The 16,057-nt window shown below is 43.2% G+C and overlaps 1 protein-coding gene across 7 annotated transcripts in view; it reads right to left on the minus strand.

The window, feature by feature from the left end:
* The window catches only part of TRIM2 (tripartite motif containing 2), a 102,156-nt gene that overhangs the window by 53,550 nt on the left and 32,549 nt on the right, over positions 1-16,057 (minus strand). Inside the window, exon 1 of one of the 7 annotated variants that reach the window (XM_088475325.1) lies at positions 396-744. The exons of the other annotated variants lie outside the window; for them this stretch is intronic. The gene's annotated coding sequence lies outside the window, so the exon portion shown is untranslated. Of the gene's footprint in view, positions 1-395; positions 745-16,057 lie in introns of those variants that run through there. 7 annotated transcript variants of the gene reach the window in all.

The raw sequence follows: 16,057 nt of genomic DNA on the forward strand, positions 1-16,057 counted from the left end.
TGCTATCTCCATTCATCCAACAAGCTGTTATGCACAGGGCGGCTTCCAAGAGTCCCCTGTGCATCCATGCTCAAGACAGACAATTAAGAGAGGGAGGGAATGACAATCACTGATGAATACAGATTTTGTTGTTTGTCCTAAAGCATAATGAATAATATATAATTTTAGAACAAAGATGAATTAAGTGCAAATTTTATTGTGGAATAGATTTACGCAGGTCTATATTGTGTCCTAAGGGATTCTGCCTAGGTCTCCGACCATTGTTCAATAAGCTTACAAGACATGCATTCATATCCTCCCTAATGAGAGCAGCCACACAGGTGAATATGTATAACAAGCAAAAAAAAAAACAACCACACATTGTTGTATAATTGCAGAGTCACCTAAATACATACCCATCGTCGTGGACAAATACTAGAGCCCGCAATCATCCAGAGCAGGAATCCCGTTGTAGGTATGAGACATGAAAAATCCCAGTGGATTAAGCATAACTATTGTTGCTACAAGAGATTTTCAGACACAGTGCAGGGAGGGCTGTCACAGTATCCATGCCATTGCCACAGAGCCTGCATCCATGAGTGAGGCTGGATATGGGGTAGAGGAGTGACGTACAAAGAAATAAAGCAGAATAAAGAAAGACAGCAGATGCTACGTCATCAGATGAGGAGGAATACACATTTCTGGGTCATCGATCAGTTTGGAGTTCCCTATATGATACAAGGCCATCAATCATTTATTCAGTGCATCTCTTTCCTCCGTGAGCTGGTACTGAAAGACTGCAGCAAGCAAGGCAAAGCATTGTGGGATTGGGATGCAGCAGTGAGCTGAGAAGAGATTCGTTGTTGGTTTTTTTCCCACCCTTACAGCATCAATCAGCTGTTTGAGGGATGAGTGGGCCAGCACCAGGGAGGAGGGGGCTCACCCGCTATTACAGGATTAGAGGAATGAGCTGAGTCAAGAGACAATAACCACACAAGTCTACGCAAAAGGGAGGAAAGAAGATTTTTAGGAATTGATAGCACACCATCCTTTTACACACACATAATGCTTCTTCTGCAGTTATACATTCCTTACTTAAAATGTGGTTACTTCGGTTATTTTATTTTTTAATACAGTTACGCCCTCTTATAATTGCTACAATTGGTACATGGCCCTATCCTTGTAATCCACACCATATCAATTTAAAAATAATGACATGTTATAAATGCAGGGGGCTGAGACTTCAATATACTGTACACTAAGCATCTTATTAATTTCTTGGTAGTTTCTCTCTTTTGGGAACTAGAGAAGCACCAGACTAACTTAGCAGGTACAGGTGACTATATAGAGTTTTGTTTTGCACAGGCAAAACAGAAAAGAAAGTTCCGTTTGTGGGGCACTCTTATAATATTGAATATTGGCCCTCATTCAGACCCACTCGCGAGCGGCTGTCCGCTCGCAAGTGGGTCGATGGTGTGCATTGCGCATGCGCACGACAGAGGGAGCTCCGTCGTGCGCATGCGCGAGACGCAACGAGCGAAGGACTGTCCTTCGCTCGTTGTGTCTGATCAAAGGGGGCGTGCTGTCGATGTTGATTGACAGCACGCCCCTTTGGTGGGCGTGCCTCCCAGACGGGGGCGTTCCCATCAGAAGCCGGCCCACTGACATCACTAGTGATGTCAGTGGGAGTGATTTTGGCTCTGATAGAGCCAAAATCACTCCGGGCTTTGCGGTTGAGAAACTCAACCGCAGGCTCCGGCTCGCAGTGGCGATGGTCAAGACCATCGCGACCATCAACCTGCACGCTCGTATAGGCTGTGGGTGGTGACCCACAGCTATACGAGCGTCCAGGAGGACGCTCCATAATTATGGAGGTGGGCCCTGATTCAGAGCGAGCGCTCTGGTCAGAGCGTCCGGCTCTGAATCAGGGCCATAGACAGTTATGATATGATGATAATATAGCTAAAACATAACTTTTAATAAGAACATACCTTATAAAATGTACATAGGTGAATCATGACAACAATAATATAATATCTCAATACATATAAAAACATCAAGTAGTGAAAATATTGAAAATACAGCAGTAAATAATTTGTAATATACTGCCCTGTGCTCTGAATACCATACACTATATCACTGTGACATCCGTGGTTATATTCATATATGCATTTCCTATCCAATCTAAGGTAGTCAAATAGAACCTGTGTATAAGATACACACGGACAAAGTCAATATTCTATTGATCTCATGGTTGGCATTCAACAGGTATAGAGAATAAAATTCACAACAATAGGCTAAATAAAGGATAAATTAGCCCTAGGACAAAACTCCTCCCAATAAGAAGTTGCGCAATTCTCAAATCAAATAATACATATTTGTTCAAAAAGATCACAGAATAAACCTGAAATTGATACCAATGTTAATGTGATATGTATCAGTATCTGAATTTATTGTAACTTATATACATATCACTTAATGAGAACAGGATAAGGCACAAAAGTCAGCAATTATCTGAATTTCACCATGTGTGTAATATATCAACAGGGCAGATAATTATCATCAACAATTGAAATCCTATATATCTCAGTTAACCATCAGCATATATTCCTGGGTGTCACATAATTTACTCTTAACATAAATAGTTAGTTTAGGTACAGGATTGTATATAGAATAATTGAAAGTAAGACACCTAGATGTCCCCCACTTCTACTTTCACCTGTTGTGCCTTTTACCTGGCATTGGACAGGGGATGAGAGAGTAGGGGGCTGGTATCCATAGAATAAAAAGTATAACGGTGGGTTGTTAAGGATCCTTTTATTGGGAGTTAAATGATCTCTGATGCCAAATGGTATAGCAGAAATCAAGTGCACCCGGATCAGTCAGATCGTCACCTTAGAGAAAGTAAAGATAATACCTGCTTTTATAGCATAGATATAGAGTTGGATTCAGACTCTGGTATATAAGGTATGTTCTTATTAAAAGTTATGTTTTAGCTATATTATCATCATATCATAACTGTCTATATTCAATATTATAAGAGTGCACCACAAACGGAACTTTCTTTTCTGTTTTACCTGTGCATATATAGTAATATATTTGTTCCAGGGAGCACCACCAACGTTGTTAATTATCTAGAGATTTTCATCTCATGATCTCATTTATATTGTTGGTATACTTCAATTATTTATCTAATTAAGCGTTTATTAGATCCTGTGCATTTAATTTTTCCCAATTTCCCCTTCCCTCATTGTTTGATTCAGGTACAGGTGACTACCAGGGCACAGTGTGATCATGTCACTGCATACCACTCTGCACGTGTTCTCTAATACCCCTTTTACACCAGAGCAAAAACCTGTCGCAGCTCAGTGTAAAAGGGTCCCTGAAAAATAACCTGGGTCAAGTGACCCTGCAATCCAACCCAGGTAGCTACCAGGGTTGGACCCAGGATGGACCCAGGTAATGGTGCAGTGTAAACGGTGCAACCCAGGTTATCCGACCTTGGTCATGCCTAAAATTAGCTGACTGGTGGTTGTGGAGCATTCACCTCCCACTTTTTATGACCTCACAGGTTTAGCAGGGCAGACCTGAGTTCAGTGTGAACAGGGCTGACCTGGGAGTAACCCAGATCAAAGGTGCAGTGTAAATGGGTCTGACCAGGTTTGGAACCATGTCCAAAAACCCAGGTCGGACCTGGGTTTTTGGTGGAAAAGAGGTATAACATAACGTCTCCAATGTCTAATAAACAAGCTGTTGGTGCTTTCACATTTATAGGCACAGTGGCTCCGAGGTTGTAGAAGGGCCTATACACCTTTAGCTATATCACTTACACAGACCCACATAAATGAATAATGTATTATATATTTTATGGGTTTATTTATTTCCATTTTTTTCTAGTGGTTTTGGTATAGAGAATTCAACCTGGGAGCCAACAAGTGTGTATCTGCACAAGACATATTTCTTGCATTATTATTTACATAATAGAACAATGTTACAGACACAAACAGATAAAACTCGCTGCATAACAGTCTACATCTACAACAATGGAGGCCATGCTATAAGGGGAACCTGCCACTATCAGGCCCACTGAACAGATCACAGTTTAGACGTCAGAATGACCCACCACCTGTAGGCGAGCACTTAGCAAGGGTTAGTACTTGTGCCACAAGGGGTCATCCATAGTAGTGACGCTGGTATCAGATAGGCATCCTGTCACTGCAGAGCCACGCATGGGACAAACAGCTTTACAGCCCTAGTTGGGGCAGATAACTGCTATAGCACTGCTTTGATCTCCCAACTGCCTACTCTTTTGTACCCAATACCCATTCTCTTTTTGAGAACTGTATCCTGCTGTCACTGCATTGTCTCAATCTGCCCCGTAGCTGCGATATATGACCCACTCACAATATAATATACACCATAATGTGAACTGGGTACAATACAGTGTGCCATAACCCTGGGAGTTTGGAAAGTCCCTCCGCAGTGACTGTGTGCTAAGTGTGTGACACAGTGGCTGCTCCAGAGGTAGGGCTGCAGCACAGTCCAAAATTCAAATAGGGGAGCCTCACCAACTGCCACTCCAACTGCTACCAAACATCGCCAGCGGGACTCACTGGCAGTTGGTGTGGCTCCGATATTTGAATTTTGGACTGTCACGCACATAGGGCCAGATTCAGCTTTGGGAATAGAGGGCCTGATTCAGACCCGCACGCGAGCGCTGTGCGCTCGCAAGCGGGTCGATGGTGCGACGGGGGGGCATGTGTACGACGAAGCCAGCTCAGTCGTGCGCATGCGCAAGACCCGGATAGCGATGGGCAAACAGTCGCTCTGGGTCTCGTACCAAAGGGGGCGTGCTGTCGATGTTGAGTGACAGCACGCCCCCTTTGGTAGGCGGGCCGAGGGCGTAGCTGCCCAGACGGAGGCGTTCCCATGGAAACACTTACCGTCTGGGGCCGGTGCCACTGACATCACAAGTGATGTCAGTGGGAGTGCTTTCGGCTCTGGTAGAACCGAAAGCAATCTAGGGCTTGTGGCAATGAGACCCTACCACAAGGGTCTAGTCGCAAGCCCGATGGTTGCGATGGTCTTGACCATCGCGACCATCTTCCTGGCCGCTCGCTATAGCTGTGGGTGGTCACCCACAGCTATGCGAGCGGCCAGGAGGCCGCTCTGAAAAACAAGAAGGACGGCCCTGATTCAGAGCGAGCACTCTGTCAGAGCATCCGGCTCTGAATCAGGGCCAGAATACAATATTGCAAGTAACTGTGAACATGGATAAACCATGCTGCTATGCAAGGGGTGCAAATACATAAAACATTTTTTGCATGTGGTGTAAATACTGTCTGCTTCTGCATGTAGCCCACAAATGCTGGACAGCTTTATTTTTACACTGCAATATAGATTGCAGTTTGGGACACACCCCTCCCTAATCTAAATCTTTCTGCACAATTTAAATCTGCCCCACCTGCAGTGTAGCATGGTTTTACCAAGATGCACAGTTATTTGCTATAATTTACTCTATTCCCAAAGCTGAATCAGGCCCTGTGCACACAGTCACTGCGGAGGGACTTTCCAAACTCCCTGTATAAACTGGTGCACAAACTTAATGCTTATTTTTTAAGGCAACAACTTTCCTTTCAAAAAATTGGTGATGTACCTTGACAATTTTAGCATCCTTTTTAGTGTGCCTCAAGTTGGAATAGATTGTAAATCTCTGCCTTATGATTTTCTTAGTGTGGCACTGTAAGACTAAAGTTTGGGTGCCCCTGATCATCATTAACGTGAAGGAAAAGTGTGAAATTGCCGTGTGTACGGGGAAGCGGTATAAAATACTGATGGATGGGATGTCGGCTGTCAGTACACTGACAGCAACATCCTGATGGTTCAAAACCCGACAGGGGAACGGTCAAATCCCAACAGGGGAATGGTAAGTAATGTTCCCCAGGTGCGGATCTATAATGGGTGCAGGGTGTGCGGGAAACACGGGCCCCGCACCGCACACCCTGCACCCATACGAACATATTTACCTATCCAGGGTCCCACGTCGGCGCGGGGGACCGGCGCTGTAAAACGACTGGGAAATGGCTGCGGTGGCCATATTCCCATCGTTTGCGCATGCACAGTATAGGGAAAATGGCCACCGCGGCCATTTTTCTGGTGACCTGTGCATACACTATGGACTCTGGGCACACTCTAGAGCCCAGAGTCTATAACTCTGGCACTGGCCGTGCACAGCCCAGTGCGCTGCCGTCCGCTGGCGGAGAGGGGGCCCGTGTCGGAGACTGCTTACAGGCCCCCCTCTCCTCTCTAGAAACGCCCCTGCCCCTAACCCTCCTTTCCTGTACCCTAATACTTACCCTCCCTACCCAGCACACTAACCCTCCTGGTAAGTGCTTAACCCTAACCCTCCCCGCTTAGTGCCTTAACCCCCCCCCCCCCTTCCCCGGTGGTGCCTGAACCTAACCGCTCCTGCCCGGAGCCTAACACTAACCTCCCCCCTCCCGCAGCCTAATGCTAACTTCCCCCGGGGCACCTACGTCGTCGTCCCCGCGGCTGATACCTTTCCGCGGTGTCCTTACGATCGGGATGCCGTCTGTCGGGATCCCGACGTCGGCATCCCAAGTCATGTCAGGATTTCAATGCCAGGGGTTGTCTCGGCATTCAGGATTATGATACCAGGGTTCTGTCAGACGGCATCCCGCTTGTTGGGATCCTCACCGCATCCTGTGTACGGAAAGATTCACACGCTTTCCTCAATAGCTGTCATGGGAGAACATTTATACAATTATAAATGAACACTCATTGTAAAATCTAAAGCATGAAGATGGTCTCATTACTTATTCATGAATCCTCTACTTACTAAATGTTCTTCTAAGGAGCAGTCATTTTACAGAGTGGATTGCATCAAGGAAACAGAACTAAACATCTACAGTAGAGTATATTCCAGGTGGTGCAGATCCGAGTGCTGCATCCTAAGACGCAGTATCGGATCATGATCGCAGCCAATCGTCGCAGCCATCGGCCATCTGAGTAAGCCTCAGCCTCACCATCTGTGTGTACACAAATGCCCTTTTTTTCTGCAATAACAGCTGGGTCTCACTTTATGACAGCTCTTGTAGATGAAGTATAAACAATAACAATAGAAAACACAAAAAGGCGCTCCAGCCTAAAAGCGGCCACAGTGTAGATCTATGGGTAACCACCACGTCCCAAAAGTAAAGTATATAAATTTTAAAAAGGAAGAAAAACACTTGCGGCGCTGCCCATATAGATGTAGTTCTTCTGAATTTCTCTTTTTCAGGATTTCTTTATATTCCCATCCAATAAAAAAAGATCTTTGGATCAAGGTAGTGATATTATAGTGTCTTGTCTCGACATTCCAAATTGCATCCGTATCACCAAAAAAGATAAATTATATATAGTGCAATATGTAGGGATAAAGTATAATTTATTAATAATATGTGCAAATATTCAAAAGTTCTTTGACAAAAACAAGTGGTTTTACATTTTCTACATAAAAAATATCAGGCAACAAATATATCAGTAACAATGATCCAGATGTACAGATAAAATTGGAACCATACCGTGTATAGCACCTAGCCAGGTGCAACAAAGAGTATGATATCCAGATACCTCCTAACTTCCCTCCTCCCTTCAGGTAGAAAGCTGCTGCAGACAGGGTCGTCTTAACAGCAGTGTGGGCCCTGGGCAAAGCAATGCACTGGGGCCCCTACCCACCCATTCACGGGAAAAAAATGGAAATGGTCAATAAAATTATACCCTCCTGCATGCCCATCAGACCTCCCACACATGCAGAGAGACTCTGTCTCTGCAGCCGGCAGATGAAGTGAAACTGGGACTGAGATGACTACTCGTCACCGGGGGGTGGGGTGAGGGAATACAATGCCCTGGCGGCTGGCTTATAAAAATATCACTAATTTACCAACTGGCCATGGCTGCAGGGAGTCTGGTTGTCGGGCCCCTACAAGCTTCGGGCCCTTGGGCAACTGCCCAACTAGCCCAAAGGAAGAGATGGCCCTGGCTGCAGATATCCACAATGGGTCCAATACATCAAATGAATAAAAGCAGATACTGTAGATCCATTAACCTTCACCTGAAGGGAGGAGGGAAGTTATCCGGATACCTCCCATCATACTCTCTTTGTGGCACCTGGCTAGGTGCTATACACGGTACGGTTCCAATTTTATCTGTATATCTGGATTATTATTGTTATATTTGTTGCCTGATATTTTTTATGTAAAAAAATTAAAAACCACTTGTTTTTGTGAAAGAACTTTAGAATATTTGCACATATTAATAAATTATATTTTATCCCTACATATTGCACTATATATATTTTATTTATCTTTTTTGGGGATACGTATGCAATTTGGAATGTTGAGACAAGACAGTACAATAGCACTACCTTGATCCAAAGATCTTTTTATATTGGATGGAAATATAAAGAAATCCTGTAAAAGTGTTTTTCTTCCTTTTTAAAATTGATATAGCTCTTGTGGATGGACTTGAGCTATCTAGGCTATATTTATGTTAAATAATACATTTTTGATAAATGTATACACTTAACTAGAGCTGGATACAATGGGAATTGTCGAACGTTATAGTGACAGTGACATTTTCCAGACTGAAACATTCCTGGAAGAGTAAAAGGAACTATATACTTATATAATTCTACATGACAAGCAAAATGTGATATCTTTTTGAAAAGAATCGCAATAGAAAACAGCTGAACAACTTCTGCATTTTGTATGTGCGCTGTTCTGTGTCTGTACCTGTTCTAAATTATTTCCAGCCTCTAAAAATGCTATTTTAAACTAAGGAATGACAAATATGTTTTAAACAACAAATATGTGTAAAACATGCAACACAGTTGTGATAAATGAGCTTTTCTCAACCTGGAGTGAGCTTAGTGCAGGGTTTCCCAACTCAGGTCCTTATAGTCCCCAAACAAGTCATATTTTAAGGAGACCCATACATGTGTCTTATGCTGGGTACACACGTCAATATATCTTTCGTTTAATCTACGTGAGATATAGCGCAAGTGCATCGGCGAGTGTGTACACCCAATATGTCTGAACTACGTCGTTCAGACAAATCAGGTTGACCCTGCAGCACAGCCGATGCCGATATATCTGATACATCGGTGCATCTGCATGTGTGTACAAGCGACTGCCCATACTCTTGCTGCAGGGATGCCAACACTGGCATCTCAATACCCGCCAAGTTGTGATCTCAGCCCAGACATATCGAGCGTCCAAATGGTAAGTGTGTATAGCTTACCAATCGGCCACTCTGACAGAAGAACGGTCTGCTGACCGATCTGTCATCTCAGTGTGGACCCAAGTATTAGTTGGTGCCTCTGTCATTTTGATTTAACCACTTGTTGAAGCATTGATAGCTTTAAAATCTAGCGTGACAATTGGAGGGAAGGGTCTTGTGATCACTACAGCTGAGAACCAATCATTGATACGTGAGGTGACCAATACATTTGTGCCAGTCTTATCCTTTGCACAAGCTGCTGTATATATTAGTAGTGCACAGTGCAAAATACATTTGACACAATGAACATGATTATATCTAGCAACATTGTATAAACCACTAAATAGGATCTAGAGCAGGGGTGTTCTATAGCATGGTCGTTGCATTTTAAACTGATCCTCGAAACTCTGATATCACTAAAAAATAAACTGCCTGAGGAGGATACTTTAATGTTCACAAATAGCTATGATGCAAATGATTGGTAGCACTTTCATAGATGTGGACACATTGTTGATACAGCTCACTGATCAATGCTTCATTCCTCCTGAAAAGTGATGAAATTAAAAGCTATTGTCTCATGTATGCATGCATGTCTTTGGCATGTCAGAATAAAGCAAAGAAACTGTGAAAAGAGATAAATTATTGCTTATTATCCAAATATATTCTAAAATGGCTTGGACAGATTGTTGGTACCCCTTCGAAAAGATTATAAATAATTAGAATATAGTGATATTTTCAAACTAATTGCTCTTTTGAATTAGTATCATACGCCTTCAATCTTCTAATGCAGTGTTGGCTAACCTTGACACTCCAGCTGTTGTGGAACTATATATCCCAGCATGCCCTGCCACAGTTTTAGCATGCCCTAATAGCAAAACTGTAGCAGTGCATGCTGGGTTATGTAGTTCCATAACAGCTGGAGTGTCAAGGTTAGCCAACACTGTTCTAATCAGTCATTCATCCTATTAATAGAGAGAAGTAATCACTCTACTGCTTGGAATGATCGTTTGCACCACATTGAAAATGAACCAGAGAAGGCAAAGGAGGGAATTGTCCGAGGAGACCAGGATGACAATTATACCTCTTTTACACTGCAGCTAAAACCCGGGGTTATTGCCGGGGTAACCTGGGTTACTGTTAGGTGTAAAAGGGGCCAGGGTTTTCATCAAGGGCGGATTGGGCTACTGGGACAGCAGGAAATTTCCCGCTGGGCCAGTCGCCTCTGCTGGGCCACCTTACCGGCCGGAGGCGCTCACGGCTGTGACCGTGATTGGAGCGCAACTCCAACAGGTAGCAGTTGTGAGCTTCTGCGCATGTGCAGAGACTCATTCAGCAGTTATATGTGAAATGTCCGTGGCAGAGCTGCTGGTGGATGCCCAGCTGAAGCTGCTCCTCCAATGGGCCATTGCAGAGCATGTGATTGACACCTCACGGCTCCGCCTCCAGCGACCAGCACAGGTGCCAAGAAGGGGAGATGAGGCAGGGCAGCCCCAGGATTTAGGAGGAGTGACTGGTAGTGGCACTGTAAGTTACAAGCTGTGTACTTCAACTTACTTGACTATGGGCCTGATTCACTACCGTACGCAACTGCGTATGCAATAGCAATCACACACGCAGTTCAACTACGATAGTATACCAATTCATTGCGATCGCCATTTCCTCGCAGCACTACACAAGGACGCCCACTTTACCATCCACACATCTGTAATGTTTAGCAAAACCATCGGTACAGTTGAGTACCATCGCAGCCTCATGCACACTTGCACCAGCACGGACCTTACTCAGAAATTGCTACCAACCACGCACGCTATCAGGCATCACAGTGGATAATTTATGCACACCCCTGCAACGGCGCTGAAACGCACTGGCACGCCTGATTTCTCCTGACCACCCCACAGTCACCAACCACAAACGGCACTTCCTGCCAATCACTCTGTGAAGGTTCTGCGCAGTCCCGATCACAATAGCTAGTTCATGCACTGCAATGCATACGCATGCACAGAAGGCAACAATCTGCCGATTGCGTGCCTATTAGCAACTGCGTTCCTTGCTGAATCAGGCCCTATATGTGTATGTACTTTAACTTGTTAACTGGTCCTACAATATGTTGTGAACTTCAAAAATGTAAGTGTGCATGACTTACACATCCACATAATGCAACATATTGTAGGACTCCTTAATTATATACAATATGATATGATTCCCTGGCATCACCTGAATAACATACATAACATATATATATATATATATATATATATATATATATATATATATATATATACTCCCTATTATACATGTATGGCTAAATTATATTTATTTTTATTTATTTATTTTTTTAAATTTATTTAAGGTGTCCTATGTGTTTGTGTTACTTACAAATCATGCAGGGTTGGGTATGGTATCCCAGCGGTCGGAATGCCGGCGGCATCCCAACAGTCAGAATCCCGACCCAACTAGATAACCTAAGCCTCCCCCACATGCAGCCTAATATACAGGAGCAGCTATCACAGTAAGCCATTATAACGGCAGTAGGGCCATCCTGTCTGAACTGAATGTTTTCATTTCACATGTGGGACGCAGGTCGATCCCTATTTTCGGGTTTGGGCTGGCATCCCGACAGGGTTAGGATAGTGACACTTGTTGGTCACTATCCTACCCTCCCTCCCCACTGCCTTAACCTAACCCTCTCCCCATAGTGCCTAAACCCAACTCGCACCCTAAACATAACCCTCCTCGCCATGTGCCTAACCCCACTCCTTATCAGCACGGTGCAGATGGTCCAGATGCCGGTGTCGGGATTCTGTCACCACCATCCTGACAGTCGGGATTATGACTACATCCCCTATTTTCTTACTTGAAGCGCCTATATCTTTCCCACATTTACCCTTAGAAATATGCACATACCTGTTTATGGTATGTTTATTTCTACATTTATAAATAAAAGGGATCACACCACTGTGTACTTACAGAAAACATGCATATCTATCCATCTATCCCTCTATCTAGCCTGCCGATGTTTGCAATGTGTGCATGCAACGCAGTACGCGTGTGCTAACCAGTCCATGTGATCGCCCCTTGTACACAGACGCCTCGCTAGATTGAGTGACAGGACAAGCCACTTGTGGGTGGTGACAGGGGTTGGTCGATGGAAACGGGGGAGTAGTGGTGCGAAAGCAGGCGTGTCTGTGCGTCTTAACGCAGTTTCAGAGGCGTGCATTAATAAGACGCAGCGTCGTAGTACACGTCACATGGTTGAATTACACACTGAAGCACTGGCAGTGTATTGTCAGCCACAAGTGCTGCGTACAGTTCCGATGGTACTCGATGTTACTAATTGTTGCATACACTTCCTGTAGGTGACGTGTATCACTAAGGGAAAGTGGGCATTTTAAGACAGGCTGGTGGGCGGCTAAATACACACCGCGATCGCACACCAAGACATAGTGGGTGTGCTCATGCCTTGGCATGCGATCGCGGGATTTGCATACTTTGGCAGCGGACAGCTGCGTGCGATGCATCTAGCAAACGGGTCTGAATCAGGCCCAGAGAGCCAAAAGATGTCAGAGCTTGGTTTCAATATTAATACGAATTGAATATGTGCAGCAGCGGATTAAGCCACCGAAAAACCAGGAAAGTTCCTGTTGGGTCAGCTCCATGTTCCCCTTTGCAGGGCCGGCTCACACTGCCTACCTACTGGGCAACTACCGCGATCAGAGCTCGGCTCCGACCAGGCAGCGGTCATAAGCTTCTGCGCATTCGGGTAAATAGCTGGTGCCTGTGTGCTTTGCGGACTGCTAGGCCAATTGTTAGGCACTTGAATACTGTGTATGGCCTGGTATAGTCTGACATAAAGTAAATGTGCAAGGCTCCTGGCTATAATTAGATTAAGAAGACAAGTATAATGATGCTGATGTGGTCTGGCTACATCCTGTATACTGTGTACTGCTATTTAGTCTTATGCCCTTGACAGTGAAAACGTTATTATTATTATGTGCAGTGTTTAAACACAAGTATGTTCAGTGTTAATTGAAATTTTATGGGTACATTCTTATGCACTCTTACATATATATGCTTTTGGGATTATGGCACTGGTAATAGGACGAAACGCGTTGGGGCAACTGACCTAACCTCTCCATTGTGTGGACTGCCGCTACCTACAAGATCTTCATCATTTCTTAATAATATAAGCATTTTTTATTTTATTTTCTATCCTATATTTCCTTATGCCCGGTTATTGTATCCAATAAAAACCTTTGAATGTACTGATGGGGGATCATCTCTATTTGGTTTGAAGCCCGCCGTCTGTCTAACAGAGCATAGACACGGACAGACTTTCCTTCAGCTCTGTACAATAACGATTTTAAAAATCGTTCAATCATTCATATCTGAAGGAAAATCTGACATATCTGACATGTTTGTCAGAGGAACGATGCGCGTTCCCGTTTGTCGGATAACGATATCTGACATCTGATGTGTTTGCAGGCAGATTTGGACGATTCCATCAATTTTAATACAGGCAAAAATCGTTTAATCGTTCATCTGACATATCTGACCGTGTGTATGCACCATATGATGTGCATTTGTATGATTACTATAGGGACACTGCAGGAACATCTAGGAATAGATCATTACATGCTTTAAATTCAGCAATATCTGGTACGCAGCTATATTGTCCACTAGCATAATACCTGTGTGGAAGAAGTACTACACTATATTACTGTTTTTTATTATGGGCCTGTATGAGCCCCTCTAAAGGTTTTTCAGCTGACGAGCTCCAGGTGCTGCTTCATCCAGCGAGGAGCTCTTCAATGGAAATTCAGATAAACATTAAAGATTTTAATTTTGGGACGCACAATTAACGAGCACCTTTATATCACCATTTTAACTGCTACACTATCAGGCGCATGTCTTTTTAATCTCTATCAACACTAATTATATAATATATATTACACACAGACACACACATACACCGACAAAAATTACAATACACCAGCATGTAATAGGCAACGTTTCAGTGCTCGTTTTAATTAAACTGTCATCAGTTAAACTGATGGCGAGCTATAAAAGGTGTCGTAACCTTAGAGGTTATTTAGTTAAAACTAACATCAACAAACCTACAGATAAACATAAAGCAAACTTTTTAATGGGTAAAAATGGTTGCCACAAATGTTCCTGTACTACCTGTAGTTTCATGTTTACAGGGGATGTATTTTATCACCCCCATTCTGGCAAAAAATACCATATTAGGTATAGATTAACTTGCACCTCTAAATTTATTGTTTACCAGATAATTTGCCCCTGTGGACTGTCATATATAGGTAAGGCGGAGCGTTCCTTTAAGGACAGCACACAGATCGGCTATTAGAGCAGCAATCAATAGTGGGGCCAGCGATCAGGCATTTTGTGACAGCTAAACACACCTTATCATCACTGCGCTATAGGATGCTAGATCACATACCTAATGATATACGGGGTGGAAATCGTGACCTGCAAGCAGAAAGTAGATGGATTCATAGATTAGGTACCCTTGTTCCCAAGGGACTGAATGAACAAACAGGTCTCCATCACTTTATATGACAATACACTTATGTTTTGGGTCCGTATTATGTTATTTCTTATAGGTTGACATTCATCAACGTAATGTTATTTGCATACTTTAATTGGATGTGGTTTACATGTATCTGGTGTATTTATATTGAGATTATAGTTTAGATGATATAGAAGTAGATGTTATATTGCAATACAGTATGCTGTATGAATACGGCTATGTGTACTTACAATGGCTGATATTATATGCTGTGAAAACAAGAGCTTTCCGGGTTTAAATACGTTTTGATTATCTATTCTAATTGAGTGATATAATAATGAGTGTATTTCTACAATATTTTTAGCCATTAGTGGAAGTATAGTAATGTTCATACAATATATGCGATGCTACGCTGTGTATTATTGTTATAAGTGTTGTCATGGTGATGGTATAGTCACGTGTGATGAGTCTCTAGGGATGAAGTCACTGATTGTGCGCGACCGCGCCGGGGAGAAGCCCTGTGTCCGGTTTCAGCATGCACGTGGTGTTGGTAGGTCTTGTATTTAAGGTGAGTGTTATTTGTACTTTAAGCCCGATGACAGTGCCTAATTAAAGTGAACACTGAAACGTTGCCTATTACATGCCGGTATATTGTCATTTTTCAAGAGCCTGGAGTGCTGCACCACATTGTATGTGAGTAATTTAGTGCGGGCACCTGGCCCAGTACATGCCTGTAACAGTAGAGCCGGACCACATTCACATTGTTATTTAAAATAAATAAATATATATATATATATATATATATATATATATATATATTACACATACATACATACACACACACACACACACACACGTGTCCACATACATCTATCCTCCATGCGCTACAACTTGGTAGCGCCGAGCGTCTTTTGTGCGACTTTTTACCTTCATATACGTATTATTCGTACAGCGATGCAAATAGATATAATTTTAATCAGCAGAAGCTGATTGTGCTGTGCAGCATGCCTATATTCTGTGTTAGCGAGTGCGGGTGTATCTGAATGCTAAACACTACATTACAATGTTACAGCCGCTGAAACTGTAACGCAGCGTTTTGCATGTAGACACACAGGCATAAAGAAGATGTATAAAGGACCCATCTGTATATATTTGTGTTTTTTTTTACTGTACATTCATCTTTGGTGTGATGTTCACCATAAAGTCACACCAACTGCTAAATACTAACATGTCAATGCCAGGCAGAATGTTTACTAATTTACTGTTGCTGAA

The sequence above is a fragment of the Taudactylus pleione genome, unplaced genomic scaffold (genome assembly GCF_031769625.1).
Source record: "Taudactylus pleione unplaced genomic scaffold, aTauple2 ptg000170l, whole genome shotgun sequence".
Classification (NCBI taxonomy): Eukaryota; Metazoa; Chordata; class Amphibia; order Anura; family Myobatrachidae; genus Taudactylus; species Taudactylus pleione.